Below are 17,485 nucleotides of genomic sequence, written 5' to 3'. Positions count from 1 at the left end.
ACCTCTGTACAAAACACAAAGAAACATGTCCACCTGGCCAGTACAGCAGTCTGTATGTGGCATGTACCAGATACATCTTTATGAAAGACAGTTTAAACTGTTAATCCAAAACTGGACATTCAACTTTTAAGTAGTGCTGAAATTCCAACAGGGCAAGCCACAAAGTCCAGGTTCTTTCCCAATGTGTAGCTACCATCTGTCTCCACTGTGAGATGGGAGGGGTGGAGAAAAACAACAGTGGAGCACGATGGTGCATATTAACCCTGCCTAGTTCACAGTCCACTCACTTATTCTTCAAAATAATCTCAGAATATGAGTGTTATCTCTACACACTTTGCAGTTGAAGAAACAGAGGCAGGTACAGGAGAAGTGAACTAATCACTGTCAAAAGCTAACATAGCCAAGATTCATGCCTGCTGCATACTGGAACTTATCAACTGCATTCTACTGTTGTGCTGAAGAGTTGCCTTGGATTACACAAAAACAAACCTTTTAACCTTTCACCAAATGAGCAAACGGTATGCTTGAATTAACTGAAAGGAAGCAGTAGTGCTTTCTAAGCATGTGCACCAGACTTCTCTACGGCACAAGGGTACATCTCTGGCAAACAGATCACACTGCTCTGCTCAGGAAGCCACACACTGTAAATCTGGTTAAAAGCCCCAGTGCACCCCTCTCTACACTCAGACCCATCCTAGTCATTCACTGCAAGAAACAGGCAATTTGGAGAGGTCCCAGTACAATCCTCTATAAAAACGAATGTCTCTCTGGAATCATCTAAGTGTGTACAGTGTCCTTCTATCACCCTTTTCCTCCCAAACACCATAAAAATAAAAATAAAAAAACCACCTCAAAGGGAATGAGTTTAAGCTACTTAAAAATCCTAACAAATGTCCAATGATAACTATAAATTTAAATGAGAAAAAAAATGAAAAACTCTCATAATTTTGTAACCTGTCCAAATTCAACATCTGAAAAGCACTAGGCTTCTTTGAAAGACTCAATTCTTAAGCAAGTTCATGATGAAAGTGACTGGAAGAGGCAGAGAAAAGTCAACTTTTTGCCTCAGATTCTAAATATTTTGATACATATATTTAAATTTTAAAAAATTACTGTTTTGTAAGTTATTGGGTTCCTTAACCTAAATATACAATAATGCATTTAATCACACAAATAAAATACATATTAACACTTAATACCTAGAGAAAACAGCTGAGCAGCACAGGACAGGCCCAGCGGTACCAAGAACTCCACACAGTGCATCAAGAGCCTCTGCCACTCCCTCCACTGACATCGTAAAGTTGCCACATTTTCTGGGCTCTCTTTTGAATTAATGTGGCATCTGCTCCAAGTACAGCATGCTAACATTTTACTAAAAGACATTTTCATTGTACATTTCTATCTAGTTTGCTTTTCATCCGAACTGTTTTATTTCAGTGGTCATCATTTCTTTACACCAAGTTGTGAAATTGGCATTCCTAATCTGTCTCCTGAGCACAGCAAGGGTGGGAAGGCACCATCAGCTTAAAACCTTCTACCAAAAATAATTACAAAATGCTTTGCATATAGATTAAATAAAGAAAATAAACAGCACGGAGATTTTGTAGGCTTTTTAGTATCAGGTCCTGATAAGTTAACAGCATCTGTTCCTTTTCAAAAAAGAATTCTGCTCTGAAGTGTTGGGGGTGGGGGAAGAGGTAAACAAATACTAAATAGAATCATTCAAGTTACAAAGTTTGGTCCCGGCGAAATGCTGATTTCAATGATTTGCATGTTATCCACCCTAGCTTGTAATAATTGCTTCCTAAGACATCCTCAAAAATGCAGCAGCACCGAGCCAAATACAACCACTTATACTTAACATGCATGCCGCATACTCTACAGTGTTACGTCACATCAAGCACAGAGAAGACGCTTACCAAGCTATCCTGCGTTCTATAAACTGCCTAACAGCAACAGGAAAAAGGCGCTGCCATTTCTATGGGATTGGGAAGGAGCAGGGGAGAGAGCCTTCCCCTCCCTCTGGTCAGCTGGCATGAAAACAAATAAGGTTTATAGTTCTGTCTTTTAGGCTCACCCCTCAAGGCCTTCACGCTCAATCTTTCAGCTTCTCACAAGAAAGAAAGACTGATTTTTTAAAACTAAAGAGCTGCAAAAGATCACTCCAATTTAAAAGCCCCACACCTTTTATCAACTGTCCTCCAGCTGTCCCCATGGCTATACCTCTGTTGCAGGAAAAATGGTGTGGGCAGAGTGATAGTATCCAAGTGGGTGTGTGCCCCCAGAAAGCCCACCACACCCCTCACCCCCAACAAACTTGCACTTTAAATCTCAGCCTTTCAAAATTTCAACTTGCCTGTATGTTTAATAGAATATATAAAATATCAGTTCAGATTATTTTATATTTGTTGGAAGCCATGATTTTAAAAGGGGCAGAGACCATGGGTCAAGAAGACAAAGAACAGAATTTAAAAAAACTATTAATTAGGAAATTAGGGGCTGCCATTAACTAACTTGGATTCTTGTGTTTGCCTCAGTCTCACAACCAGTTGAGATTTCCTGACTATTAGGAGGGAGAAGAAAGTATTCTCAAGAGTGGTCTGATCTCCTCAAAATGAAAGCCTATTTATGAATACTGCCAGAAAGAAACACTCTGAACTTTGCCCATCTAACACCCAGCAAGGTGGTGGTGGTGCACACCTTTAATCTCAGCACTTGGGAGACAGAGGCAGGTGGATATCTCAGGTCAAGGTCAGCCTGATCTACAGAGTGAGTTCCAGGACAGCCAGAGCTACACAGAGAAACCCTGTCTTGAAAACAAAACAAATAAACAAACAAAAAATAAAAGGCAAAAAAAACAAAATTCTGACACCTTGTTATATCCCATATGACTCAAGGTAAGGCTTCAGCACTTCACCAGCTATGGGTCTGAAGAAGCATAAAGCAGCTGAGATCAAAGAGTATTTTTAGGGTTAGAAGGCTTAAAAAAAAAAAAAAACTACTATAATGAAAACCTTTTTATTATCTATGTAATAAAATGTTCAATTTAGAAATTACTAAGATGAATTATGATAACCTTAGCAACAAGCTAAAATACTCAAACCGGAATCCAAACAAAACCACTGAAATCATTCACCTTTTAAAAAAAAATCCTTAAAAGATTACTGGCATTTTCAGCATGGCATTTGGTGGCAAAAGAGAGCGGGCACTAGTGACAGGGTGGGGACATGCAGAACACTACTCAAATGCAGACATAAGCACAAGACAAATTCCCAGGCAGCATCTCTTTCTGCCCACTGAGCTAAAGAGGTTCATTATTTCAAGACTGATAATCATATTGGTTTTAAAATTCTTACTTTGTAAATATAAAGTGAATGCTTGAAAAGACACTACTAGTTTGAAAAGAACAAAACTGAAAGGTTCATCTAAAAATACAACTGCTATCTCTATAAGGGGCTTCCAGAATAAACTATAAATTTTAATTTTCATACACTATCTCCTAAAGATAGTCCAGAAAACAATACTGTCACTTTAAGTTGAGTGATTTTTAGAAATGTTTTAAAAGTAATGGTGGCTGCAAATAAACCACTTAGGATACTTTTTTGTCCCACAGGGAACAGTCAGACCTGGGACATTAGGTTTATAATCTGACATGAACATTTAAGTCTTACCCATTTCTCTTCTTCCAACTCCACTCCTACTCTCTAGATGGACCTTATTTTCAAAAACAAGCAGGATTTTATATGGCCACCTTTCTGTAAAAATGAAACTTCAAAAGTTCTGTAATTGCACTGATTCTTAGATGTGTTGTACACATACATATGCAAATGCATAAGAAACAAAAACTAGGAAAACTTTTAACTTCTACCCTATCTACATGCATCTTGATCTAATGATTCTTGTGAGATTGCTTTTATAGTAGTTCTTCAAAGAAAGGATGGTTTTAACTTTTAACTACTACTCTAAAATATCCACAAGTCACATAAAGACTGAAATGTAAATGTCAACAATGTATATGTACCAAAACACCCAGTAAAGCCCATACTAAGTGCCTACTGCCACCCCTCATAGATGTTAGGCAGCACCCATGCCACGGAGGCACCCTGCTCAACCATGACACAGGCGCTGCTTCAAACAGTGCTTTCCTCCACCCAGTGTGTCCTAGGCAGTCTCCATCACTCAGTCACCACCACAAAACAGTCTCAAAATGACCCAGTATTGCAGAGGCCATGTCAGTACATTACAAACTCTTTTCCTAAGTTTCTATGGAAAATACAGAGTTTAGACACCATTCTGCACACTAGAACAGAGGCTCAGGGTTGAAATAGAGATAAGCTGCAGCATTTGCCATCCACCTGACTCCGGGGAAACTGCTGCCTCCACACTTCTAAAATGGAGGGAGGATAATTACAGCAAGCCCTCAACAATTAAACTAAAGTTAAGCAAGATACCTATGTGTAAAAGCTTACTAGTACTATACATATACTCAATGATAAACTAATATTAAGACATAACCCAGCAACATACATTGATGTATAGATAATAACATATAAAAACATTTTTCAGCATAATGTCTGAAATTAAAATATTATAACCTTCTGGTACATTTCTCATATCTATACTACAATATATACATGTCAGTATATTCATTATCAAGAACAAGCTATAAATTATGTCTACACACTCAAAAAACTTGTCAGGTAAGGTGGTATACAACCATACAACCACACATTTATTTATATATTTTTCCGGTATTCAAGAAGCTGAGACAGAAGTTCCAGGTCAGCATGGGCTACATAGGAAGTGTGTCTCTCACAAAAAAAAAAAAAAAAAGTCTAGTTGGACATTAGAGGTGGCTCAGTGGTTAAGAACACTGGCTGTTCTTACAGAAATCTCAGGTTCAGTTTCCAGCACGCACATCAGACAGCTTACCAGTGCCTATAACTCCAACTCCAAGAGATCCAATGCCTCTCTGAGCTCCAGGAACACAGCAAACATGTGCTACACACAGAAATATGCTGGCCCTCACCCATCTAACATAAAATAAAATAAATTAATTAAAAAACCTTAAACAAGTCTAGTGTGAGCAGAGTAGATCACTAATTTCTGGTTCAAGTCCACTCTAACTTAAAACTTCATAATAATATTATTAACACGAGAAATACTTCTAAATACAAATCCAATTCACATGTACTATTTTAGTCTATAAAGTACATTTATGACTATTATCTCATCTACTCCTTTTAACAGCAAACTATTACTTATTTTCCACTGGGAAAACTAAACTCAAAACAAGACTGAATTTCCCAAGATATGACTTATATGTGACATATAATGACATGAGAAATTTCATGAAAAGAAGAAAAACTGTTTAATAATTTAAGTGTATCTAAATATTCTAGAGTGAAGACAAGTAAGCACACAGTTTTGTTCTCCTGATTTAGAGTAGTGTTTCAGAAATTATGTGAATAGACGTGGCAATAAAATTTACAGAAGAATTAATACAAGCATGATTATTTTTCTATAGTAGCCCACAATCTCCAAAGAACATTTTCCTCCTTATTGCTAGCCATTTGTATTCAAATCTTCATAACTGCTGGATTTATCCATTTTAATATTAACTTAAAAGCAAAATTAATAAGAAAGAAATAAACAATTTACAATATAGAAGCATATCCAGCCAGAGTTCATATATTTTTGATACTTCAAAAAGGTGTTGCCCTCCTGTGGGAGGGCAAAGTAGAGTCAAATGGTACTTGACTGCTAAGAAATAGTTCCAGTAAATAGTTTAGCAATAACCTACGACAATGTTCCACGATATCCACGCTAACGAATGGCTACCAGCTTAGCAGATAAAAAGACAACCATCTGACTTTTTCATATTCCAACCAAGGCACAAAACATACATTGGAATTTATGTTTATATTTTTCAATATTCTTAGGTACCCCCTCCTTTCCCACCTCAAACAGCTGAAGTAAAAATATCCTAAACGTTTAAGAGCCTACTAAAAGTAGTACCTTAAAACAGAGGAAAAAATGTAAATACTTAAAATGTAAATTCTTTTGAACCTACATTCTAAATACAACCCAGAGATGAATGACATTTTATGGGGGGTGGGGGGCTAGTTGCCCCCTCTCCATCAATCCCTCAACAGTGATGTGGTCATAGAGTTTTCCTAAGGTTGCACTGCACTCACCAAGAGCATTTTTGCAGAATCTTACTAATCAACTATTTGGATATTCTAACAGTGCAAACATTACTAACAAGAAATTGGCATCATCTTTTAAACTTTCTGAAGTCAATGAAACACTATAATACAGTACAACAATACTGAACAGGTACAACCAAATCCTGTCAACATCCTGCTACTAGTGTATTTGTCCAATTTGGGGCATGTGTCATTTAGGTAGAAACTGAGGTACACAGACACTTTTGTACAGCAAAACATTCTAAGCCACATCATTACCGTGCACCAAAATCTCAAGGCAAAGACTTACGAAATCACCTGGGCTTCTAACTAAACTACAACATAAAAAGAAGTTAAAGGTGGAGAAACTGTTGTAAATAAAAATGGTTACTGGTAATTCTAAGTACTTACTGAGCCTTAATTACATGCCAACCACTAAGCAAAATAAGCTCTCTCAGGGCTTCCATACCCAATCCTACAACAACCCTACAGTATTAATAAAGAACATTCAAAACAAGTTTTGAAATTTTATAAGTGAAAATCTAAACTACTTAAGAATCTTCCCTTTCTTCTCTTTCTTTCAGGCTGCATCTCTTAGTATTCAATCTACATGGAGCAGGAGAGGAGAGCAAGCCTACAAAACCAGCACATCCAGAGTGGAGACAGAAGGATCACAAGAGCCGGGCTGTGGTGGCGCACAACTTTAATCCCAATACCTGGAAGGCAGACGCATGCGGATTGCTGAGTTCGAGGCCAGCCCGGTCTACAGAGTGAGTTCCAGAACAGCCAAGGGCTAGACAGAAAAACCCTGTCTTGAAAAGAGAGAGAGAGAGAGAGAGAGAGAGAGAGAGAGAGAGAGAGAGAGAGAGAGAGAGAGAGAGAGAAGGATCACAAGATACAGAAACTAGTTTGAGCTAGAATGAGAGCCTAAAAAAAAAAAGAGGGATGGGGGTGAGGGTGAGGGTGAAGGTGAGGGTTGGGAGACCTGAAGCAGTTAAGTCTGTGAGTTCAAGTACAGAATAAACTATACAACGGACCTTGTCTCAGAAGTAAATGACATGAAATAATTCAATGATATTGAATCATTTATTTTCAGAAATTTTTCTCCCAGTTAGACAATACTGACCAATTATTCAAGAAGTATCACAGAACTCTGAATTTAAAGACTGGAATAAAAAGCCCCTGCCCAAGCTAGATGGTGGTGGTACACGCCTTTGATGCCGGCACTTGGAAAGCAGTCAGGTATACCTCTGAGTTCAGTGTCAGCCTGGTCTACAGAGCAAGATCCAGGATTGCCAAGATCCAGAAAAGACTTGTCTTGAAACAAAATAAAAAAAATAATAAAAGCTGAATAACTTTCCCCACTGGGGGCAAAAGGAATAGCTTGTGTCAGGCTTGACAAAAAGGCTTCTACTGCCCTCACAAGAAAACAATGATACCAGACTTCTGCAATAATCTATTCTACCACATGCACAGAAACTACTTACAATTTCCAAGTCAAGTTGTTGGGTTTTTTTTTTATTTTTTTTATTTTTCAAGACAGGGCTTCTCTGTGCAGCCCTGGCTGACCAGGAACTGACTCTGTAAACCAGGCTGGCCTCGAACGCAGAAATCCGCCTGCCTCTGCCTCTGCCTTCCAAGTGCTGGGATTAAAGGCATGTGCCACCACTGCCCTGGCCAAATCAAGTTTTGAATATGTTATTTTACATTTAAATCTTATAAAAGCTAGTAAAAGTACTGTGATAAAACAGAACACCAATCTGTTTATAAAGTCTCACTTTAGAATTTCAGAAACAGAGTAAATATGATTTTATTAATGTAACTTTAAAAGAATAAAGTTCTTAGAGTCTTAGGGATTTATTTATAAAATGGAGTAGACAAGAAAAAAAAAGAGTTCTCCATACTATTTAAACCAACTACATGTCCCAGCATGCAATGCTCTTATCTGAAGTTAAGAAAAAGCTGCAGTGCATCCTGGGACTTGTAGTAAGTAAACCAGCTTTTCACAGCAAGTTTCAGAAAGTCTGAACTGTGGAGCACATCTGATTAGGTCTTATTTCAGAGTCTAATCAAATTCAGATCAAATGTGTTTGTTCTCTACTCTGGTATTGCTTCTTTAGCACATATTAGAAAAATATCAATTAGCATTAATATTTCCCGCTAGAAAAACCTTATATAAGAACAAAATGCTTTAAAAATAATTGATGATAAAATGTAATTTTATACTTTTTAAAATAAGTTTATCGTATCTCCACAAAGATGCTTTTACTGTACTGTGTCTCCTTTAACAATTATTCTAAATATATTTAAAAATAATTTTATTTGAAAAATTTTACAACCAAGCATTTGCTATACTCTAGGAAATATATTCTTACAGTACACACACTCACAGTGAAACACCTAAACTCCTCTCTTGTCAAATCCTTCCTTTATAGTTATGCCTACCCCTCATCACCCCTAATTCTATATGCACACACTTCTGAAAAGAATTCTTAGAATAAAAGATTCCAACTGTAGGCCTAATTCTCTCATTCACAGACTTCTTTCAAAATTACAAAAGTTTTTGTAAGCTACTAACAACACTTCCAAGCTGGAACTATAGTTGATATACATACAGTTCCTTCTGACAGCCCTCTTTTCTCTAAGACTCTGGAAGGAGGCTGCAGTCTGCATCAGGAGGCCTACCGCAGGTGGTAGGTTATTTTCAGGCAACAGCACCTTCACAAACATGCTGTGGAATATGGTCCAAGAAACTCCTAACAAGGAGAGATAAGCTGGCAGATAGATTAACACAATCCAGCTAAAAGTCACCCGCAGCATGTGCTAACACATTTCACCATAAAAGTGACAGGCTACTCAAGTATCTGAAGCTTCATCAATACAACAGGACTGTCCATAAGGCCAGAGACAGCAGTTGCCATGGTTACTATCGCCCACTTTTATCATGAAATTATTGTCATTACCCTGAAGTTTAGGGTACTTACTTAAATGTTAAATAGAAGAGTTCAGTGTTCTGCCGAGGGAGAAAAAAATCAAGTGCTGTCTGATCTGTAAGCATGCCACTTTAGAAATGCACATGGTTAACAACACTTGGATCTGCAGCAGGAAAAAAAAAATCAATTCCTTTCTGCTGTTCCTGTTCCTCAAGCACTGACAGTTTGTATTTTCAATGCAGCCAAAACAATAAAACAAAACCCATCTTTTTGGCCTCTGTGACTGAGTTATGTTTTTCCCTTAGGCCCAAAAAGTCAAAATAAAACTATTAGGCCCTACCACTTCCAATCTCCATGTAACTGGTTTGATCTTTTCTTCATTAAAATGCAGAAAAGATTGCCTTAGTACATCCTATAATAAAGGGAAAAAAAGAATTTCCTGAGACAGTACATGAACTCTTTTTTTTTTAAATTAATTGAGTTAAAGAAAGGGGAATAGAGGAGAGGGACGTGAGGGGTAGGAGAATGGAGGGGTAGATTCAAAATGCTGCCACAGAGTCTGTGGCTATTACTCTGGTTCACCACCATTCTACAGTCAGGAGCTCCATGACACACAAAGTTGTTCATCAAAGTCTATCACAAGATAAGCGTGGTAATCTATGTCTGCAAACCCAGCACTTGAAAATCTGAAGCAGGAGGATTACCACAAAATCTAGGCCAGCCTGGGTTCTATAGCAAGACCTCACCTCAAAAAATGAAAAAATAGCTGGGCAGTGGTGGCGCATGCCTGTAATCCTAGCACTTGGGAGGCAGAGGCAGGCGGATTTCTGAGTTCCAGGCCAGCCTGGTCTACAGAGTGAGTTCCAGGACAGCCAGGGCTATACAGAGAAACCCTGTCTCAAAAAACCAAACCAAAACAAAACAAAACAAAACAAAAACAAAAACAAACAAACAACAAAAAAACAAAAATAAAAACAAAAAATAAAAATAAAGAATAAAAAAGACTATTCCAACATTGTTTCAAATAATAACTATGCAAAGACAATACACAGATAAGAATGATATAAGAGTCTATAAAAAGTATAGCTGTATATGCATGGGAACAAGCAAAGAAAAAATATGCTCTTTAGGAATAATTATCTGGGGGGAGGATGTCCCAGTGGTAAGAGCACTGCTGTAGTTACTGAGTATCTAGGTTCTGATCTCAGTACCCACATGGTAGCTCACACACATGCCGATAGCTCTAGCAGCAGGGGACCTGACACCTGTTAGGGCCTCCTCAGCACCAGGCATGCACATGATATACAGATATACATGCAACCGCTCTACATACACATAAAATAATAATACATCTTTTTAAAAAGAAATAATTGGGTTTGGGGATTTAGCTCAGTAGTAGAATACTTGCCTAGTAAAAGCAAAACCCTGAATTCAGCCCTCAACTCACAGGGACAGGGGTGGACAAAAAAAAAAAAAAAAAAAAAAAAAAAAGACAGAAAGTAAGAACTGTCTTGGTAAGTTTGATGTCATATTAACATACTACCACTTAAAAATAAATCTCAAAGCACCAAAAATACGCACCTGGTAAGGTTAATGTGATCAAAACACATTGTATGCTTCTAAAGACAGCCTAGGCCTGCATGGAAATCCACAGGCAATAGCTCCAGAGAAGTCAGCATAAACCCAGCACAAAACAACTCAAAACTTCAAACGCTTCCACTATCTAAACAGACACATAAGGAATTCTAGCGAAGGTCAGAGGACCTAAACTTTAATCTCTTCCATTTTCCTTCTGAATGGTAACTAAAGATTAAAGCCTTCAGCAATAAAATTCTAAGTGCAAAAAAATTAAAACATATTGATGCAACCTTAATTTCAGTATCTCCTCCCCAAATAAATAAATAAGCTCAGTGTTCACTGTGGCATAAAAAGTTACCATCACCACGAGTGGGTTCCTTCTTATCGAAACAGTTTAATGCTTTCTTGTCCTTCCTAAGAGCAAGTTTCTATATTTACTTTCTAACTTTGGGCTATTTCGTGAAGAACAGTCATTTATAAAATTCACAATACTATACTCCTAAACACAAGGATTGCCAATTAACTCTATGTAACTTATTAAGTTTACCATTCTAAATTTGTAAGCAGAGTTTATCAAGAAAACTGCATGAGCACGTGCTCTGACACACACACACACACACACACACAGTATTTAAGCCTCTAGAATTGAGCAGTCATTTCTTCATGTAACCTTCTAAAGGAGAAAATGAAAATAATGTACATATTTGTCTAACATAATGTATAACAATATTCATTTCACTCTGAAACTAGTAAGCTTTTGTCAGTGGGCCTTTTTCAGAAAGTTAGCAGAGTCGATCAAAATGTTAGCAGGGACATCTGTTACTCTGTGTATTAATACAAATGTTCAGAAGAGTCCAGGAACTTAAGCATTCACTAATGTCAACTGCTACTAAACAAGAGAGAAAGGAAGACAACTTTTTTTTGTTGGCTTTTGAGACAGGGTTTCTCTGTATAGCCCTGGCTGTCCTGGAACTCACTCTGTAGACCAGGCCAGCCTCAAACTCAGAAATCTGCCTGCCTCGGCCTCCCAAGTTCTGGGATTAAAGGCGTGCGCCATCACTGCCCAGCTCAGGAAGACAACTTTTAATAGGGGACATATATTTCACACTATCTTCAAAAGCAATCTTTTTTTTTAATTTTGGAAAACTGCTTAGCAGCATTTTTTTTTTCTTAACAAAAGCTTCAATACTGAAACAAAGAGATTTAGGGTAAGCAGGGCAGAATTTAAACTGCTTAGTGTTCAGCATGCACTTTTAATGTATTGTTTCTTAACTGATATGGAAGAACTTAGCATTTTAAAGCAAAACCTTGTTCATGTTTTAATCTGTTAATATATATCTCATCAACCACGTCTACATGGTTTCTGGCAATTTACAAAGAAATTTCACAAGTACCACCTAATATAATCTTACTGAAAAAAAAAAAAACAAACCCAAAATCCATCAAATTTTCTATGTGTTTCTTAGTTTTCAAAACTTTAACACAAAACTTTACAAATAATAACAGTGGTTTATTTGACTCACAATCAATTAATCTAACACTGAGAATTTCAAAGAACTCTACTATAGATATCATGAAAATGTTACAGTAGTTACTTTCCTCTTTATGCAGTCATCATTAAAAGTTGCTACCAAAGTAACCAACAAAGATTTATACCAACAGGATAACTTTCCTTCAAGTTTGTTATTTTTCTTGAGACAAGGTCTTACAGTATAGACCAGGCTGCCACTGAGTCTAGGAGTACCTTCTTCCTAAACTTACTAGAATTATGAGCCAAGCACTGGAATTACAGAGCACTCTACTTAATTTCATATATAGTTCAAAAATCCCAGTCTACAAGGGTCAACTAAAATATAGCAAGTTTATCTATAAAGTTGAAAGCCTAAGAAGGCATCTAGATTAAAACCACTGTCCATAGATTCAAAAAGAGGGAGAAAGATCCAAGAAACTGCACCAAACAATATCCCCCTTTCCAAAAATGTCTGTCCACCTTATTTTTATTAATACGTTTACAAAGGCTGAAGCCCCACATCATGCCACTTATTTTTGTTTATTGCAATTTCAAAGAATTTTTTCAAATTATCCACTCCACTTATCAATACCAAACTAGCTCTCCTTTGAAGGAAAATAATCCTGACAGTACCGTATTCCTAACCCAGTATCCACAATGACAATCTTATTCTGCATAGTAGCATAGGCAGGTACAAAGCAGATTTCAAATAGCAAAGGTGACTTATTAATAGTATTTTAGAACAGACTTACTCAAAATCTTCCTGGAACGTTACTCCTGTTGCTTAGCTGAGCTAAGAGAACTTCAATAAGAAGAGAACTTCAATAAAACCCTTAAAATTAAGAGCTCCCCTTTAACTTGTTGTAGCACCTCCTGCTGGATAGTGCTAGAGATCTTCTTGTAAACAGAAGAGTGTTTCAGAAGCTGCTCCTTCCAGGTAATTGAACAGGAAAAAGGGTGGGCCATTGAAAGCCAAGGGAAGCAGAGTCCCATCCATCACTTTTATCCCTTTAAAACAAAGTATGGCCAGGGTAGGTGTCTTCACAATGTATTAGTCTTCCAGCTCCATAAGGATTTGCCTGAGTCCAAAGTGTGACCACCTTAAACGTTTGTGAAGCTTTCCAAAAACTTAAGTTAAAAATGGCTCCAATAGTACATAAGGAAAAAAAAAAAGAAGAAGAAGAAGAAGACTTTCTATAATAGGCAACCCAGCAAAATGGACATATTGAGTTACCAAAATCAAAAGTCCCAAGTAAGAGAAAATCCCTGAAATAAGTTTTCCATGTCAGTCAGATGTCTGTGCTTTGAGGATTTTCTGCGCTATTACTATAGTCTTCACTGAAGGATAGCTGTATACATTCTGAAATGCTGAGTATTGAGATTCCTAATAAACATGAACATTACAACATTCAAAAAAATTCCTCTTTGCCATCAAAACATGTCCTGAGATTTTAAAATGTATTCTTAAGACATTTAAAATGGCCCTCGGTAAGCTAATGTTAAGCTCACAACAGATTCCATATATAAGTGAAGACAGAATAAAATAGCAAGGAACTTACCGAAATTAAAATAAGTAACAGTACTCCCAGGGAAAAATCAGTAATGGCTTTCCTACAAGGCTGTAAACCAAGTAGATGGTAAAACTTTGAGCTGGGGGGGGGGGGGGGGTGCTAACCTTCAAAAACCAATAGGAATGCTGACCTATTTAATTCTACTGCCCGAATGTGAAGAAACATGAAATGTAAACAAGTAACATAAATACGTTCCTGAAAAGTAGCCTTACACTTCTTAGCCTCAATATCAGCTGCCTGAACAGGCCTTCAATAAAGCTACAGAGGATGCTGAATGAAGATCTCTCTAAAAGGTGATACTCAACCCCTCTGTGCCCCAAAGAGCCACCATAAAGAATGCCTGCCAAAAGGCTTCCTAGAGTGCAGGACAGCTTTAAAGAAAACAGGGAGGAAAAACAAAACAAAACAAACAACCAAAAACCTTCAACCAGCCCAAATGAATCTGATTTTAACATTCAGTTATTAATTATTAATAAATGCCCCTCCCTCTCTAACTTCCTCAGCTCAAGACTTTACATTCCTGATATCTACCATTAAGAAAAAGCATCCAGATATGGGATAAAATCTTACAAGTCCAAAAACACAGCCCTAAAGTTCACTGTCAAGGCCAGTGCTGAGGCCCACACATGCTGAGACCTTAAAACCATATTTGTGATTCTAGAAATCCATACTCCCGGAGACATCATTTAAAAACAACACAATGTGGATGTGCAGAGGGAGATCCTCTACTTCAAGACCTAAACAAAGAATATTTCAACATATGACCGAAATATGATGACACCAGATTCACCCACGAAAACAAAACCTGCCTACCACTAGCCGTAGTGCCCTCAGCTCAACAACTCAACTACTTAGAAATCACTCCCGGCACATCTACACCCCACAATCGGCATGTGGCCTCCTCCCGGGGTGCAAGCCACAAGACAAAGTTGAAAGGAGACCTCTCTCGCCCGGTGCCCCAGTGTCCACCTCAAACCCCTCCCCTGCCAGGGCCACCTTGCAGCTACCCACCATCGCGAGCGTGGTCAAGGGAGGAAGAGGAGGTAGGAAAAAAGAGAGAGAGCGAGAGAGAGAAAGAAATCCTAACAGCACCGCTCAGCAGAATAAAGAGAGCAGAGAGAGGATGACGAGAAGTGTTGGGAACTGCGTGCACCGCGGGGCTGGACCAAACGGAAAGAGTCCCACTCCGCGCGCCCCTCCCCCCGCGGCCCGGGGGGGAGGGGCGGCCGCGGCCCCTCTCCGAGGGGCCTGTGAGTCCCGGGCCCGCGCGGGGTCCCGGGGCGGGCGGCCGGCCGGCGGCGACGGCGGGAGGGCCGCCCCGGGGTGAGGGGTGCAGGCGGACTCCTCGGAATAACAAGTTGCAGAAGAATAAGCGGAATTTCCCCAACGCTGCTCCGGCCACCCAAGACAAATGCACCAACACACACTCACTCACACACACTCGGGCCCGGCAGCGTCAGCAGCCGCAGCTTTAAAAAAAAAAAAAAAAAAAAAACCAGAGCTCTCAGTCACCAAACAAGATGGTTTTCCCCCAAAAAAAAAAAAAATTTTTTTAAAATTAAATAACCATAATAAAAACTTCCCCCCGACAGCATCCCAGGGGGTGGGGGTGGGGAAGGGGCCCAGGCGGCCATCCCCCGGCCGCTGGCACTCGTGGGGGGGGCGGCCTCGGCCCGCGGCCCCCCCCCGCCCCTGCGCCCCCCCAGCCCGACCCCCCACGGGGACTCTGTGTCGCCCCCTTGCCGCCACCCCCGACGCGCCGCCCCTGTCACCCGCTCTGGCCCAGTACTCAGCGCCCAGGCTCCCGAGGCTGCTCATAAACTTACTTCCAATCTATCCTAGGGAGGGGTGGAGGGCAGAGGGGAGGAAGGGGGGAGACGAGGTATTCCCATTGTCTTTTTTTTCCTGGGGGGGGGAGAGGGATAGGAAAAGGGCACGCAGGGGGGCGCCCCGAAGGGGAAGTTATTGCTGAAATCTCAAGTTGACTGAGGGGTCCTGACAAGAACACCCCCTTTCCCTCCTCCCTCCCACACACCCCTCCCCTCCCCCTACCTCCCCCCCCACAACAAACTCCAAGCAAGCAACCCCTGCTCCTTCCCAGAGACAAACACCAGAGACAAGACAGAGGGAGAGAGGGAGGGGGAAGGGGGAGGGAGGGGAAATAGAGCTACTCAAGAAAAAAAAGAGAGAGAGCGAGAGAGCGAGCGAGAGAGGAGTGAGGAAAAGAGAGAATGGAAAAGCTGGGATACTGCACCCTCCTGCTGCTGGCTGGCTGTCCCCCCTGGCAGCTGGAGGCAGGAACTCTGAGCAGGAGAAGCAGGAGGAGGAGGAGGAGGGAACTCTTCTTCATGGGGAGGGAGGGAAGAGGCTGGAGCTGCTGCTGCTGCTTCTGCTGCTGCTCTGGGCCTCTCGCACTTTTTAGATCTTAGTGTGTTAAGATGGTAGGTTGTTCCCTTCTCCCTCCTCCTCCTCCTCTCCTCTCTCTCACTCACTCACACTCTCTCTCTTTCTCTCTCTCTCTCTCTCTGGGCTGTTTCTTTCCTCCTCTTCCCCAGGCAAGGGGGGGTGGGGAGGAGGGGGTGGGGGGAGGAACTGGAGCCTCCTCCTCCTCCAGGAGAGACACACACAGGCCCCGGGCCAGAATGGGGAGGGAGGAATCAGAGCAGCAGGAGAGAAACTGTGGGAGACAAACAAGCCCAACTCTTCATCCTCCTCCTCCTCCTCTCAGCAGCAGCAGCGAGCACCACCAGCCCATTCACCACCCGGCCCCGGGCCGCAGCACCTCCGCCGCCTCAGCCCGGGGATCCCTCCGCCCAGGCCCAGACACACTCGCCCGCGCGGGAGCCCGCCGCGCGGCCCCGCCGGCCCGCCGCCGCCGCCGTGCGCGCCCCCGCCGCTCCCGAGAGCCGGGCGAGAGGGACTGGAGCTGGGGAAGCAGGGACGAGGGAGAGCGGGCGGGCGGGCGGGGGCCGGGCGGAGCTGGGCCGCGGCGGTCCCGGGCCGCCCCGCGCCCCTGCGTGTGAGCCCGTCGCTCGCGGGAGGCGCGGGGGACCCCACGGGGGCACGGGGCGGCGGCGGGGGCCCGCGGCGGCGCTCGGGCGGGCGGACTACTTGACGTGTCGGTGCGGCGAATTTATTTCACTTTGCCTAAGGAACGGGGTGTGCTGCGGCACCCATTGCCTAGGGAAAAAACCCGGATGTAAAGTGAGTGAAACTAAACTAGAGTGAAGTAGGGCAGCAGCAGCCAAACTCCGGTGCAGCGGCGGCGGCGGCGCTGGGGCCGAGCGGCCGCCAAACTCCCGGCCCGCCTCCGCGCCGCAGCCCCGGCCAGGCCCGAGCCCGGTCCCCTCCCGCCGTCGGGAGCTCCTGGGGGGCTCCGGAGCAACCCCAACTCCCTCCAGTGCAACAGCAGTTTGCAGGGGTGGGGGTGGAAAGAAGGCAGGAGCGAGGAGGAAGCACTGCAATGGGGGAGCGAGTGGTCCAGGCAACAGGAGAAGATGCAAGCTCAAGTCGAATGCAACATGCAATCCCCGGCCACCCCGCCCCCTTTGCAAATAACTACCCTTGAACCACTTTATTAGCCGTACCGAGTCCTACTCTAGCTCCGGGGAGGGGCGGGGGACGGGGTCCTTTGCTCACCTTTATTTATTGCTGCTTTCTGCCCCCCTCTCCATGTTTTTTATTCCTAAGTTCTTTTGTTCTAAG

At 41.7% G+C, this 17,485-nt stretch overlaps 1 protein-coding gene across 22 annotated transcripts in view; it reads right to left on the bottom strand.

Moving 5' to 3' along the window:
* Nucleotides 1–16,593, bottom strand: part of Phf21a (PHD finger protein 21A) — a 182,984-nt gene extending 166,391 nt beyond the window's left edge. For 7 of the 22 annotated variants that reach the window (XM_052183011.1, XM_052183007.1, XM_052183021.1 and 4 more), the window contains exon 1: nt 16,035–16,592. The gene's annotated coding sequence lies outside the window, so the exon portion shown is untranslated. Of the gene's footprint in view, nt 1–12,961; nt 13,354–13,768; nt 13,873–14,791; nt 15,221–15,606; nt 15,770–16,034 lie in introns of those variants that run through there. The other 15 variants (XM_052183023.1, XM_052183024.1, XM_052183029.1 and 12 more) reach the window with 8 other exon arrangements.
* Nucleotides 16,594–17,485: the final 892 nt, after the last annotated feature.

Source organism: Apodemus sylvaticus, chromosome 5 (genome assembly GCF_947179515.1).
Source record: "Apodemus sylvaticus chromosome 5, mApoSyl1.1, whole genome shotgun sequence".
In the NCBI taxonomy this organism is placed as follows: Eukaryota; Metazoa; Chordata; class Mammalia; order Rodentia; family Muridae; genus Apodemus; species Apodemus sylvaticus.
Note: the sequence above shows the minus strand (reverse complement) of the source record. Positions and strands in the feature narration are given on the sequence as shown.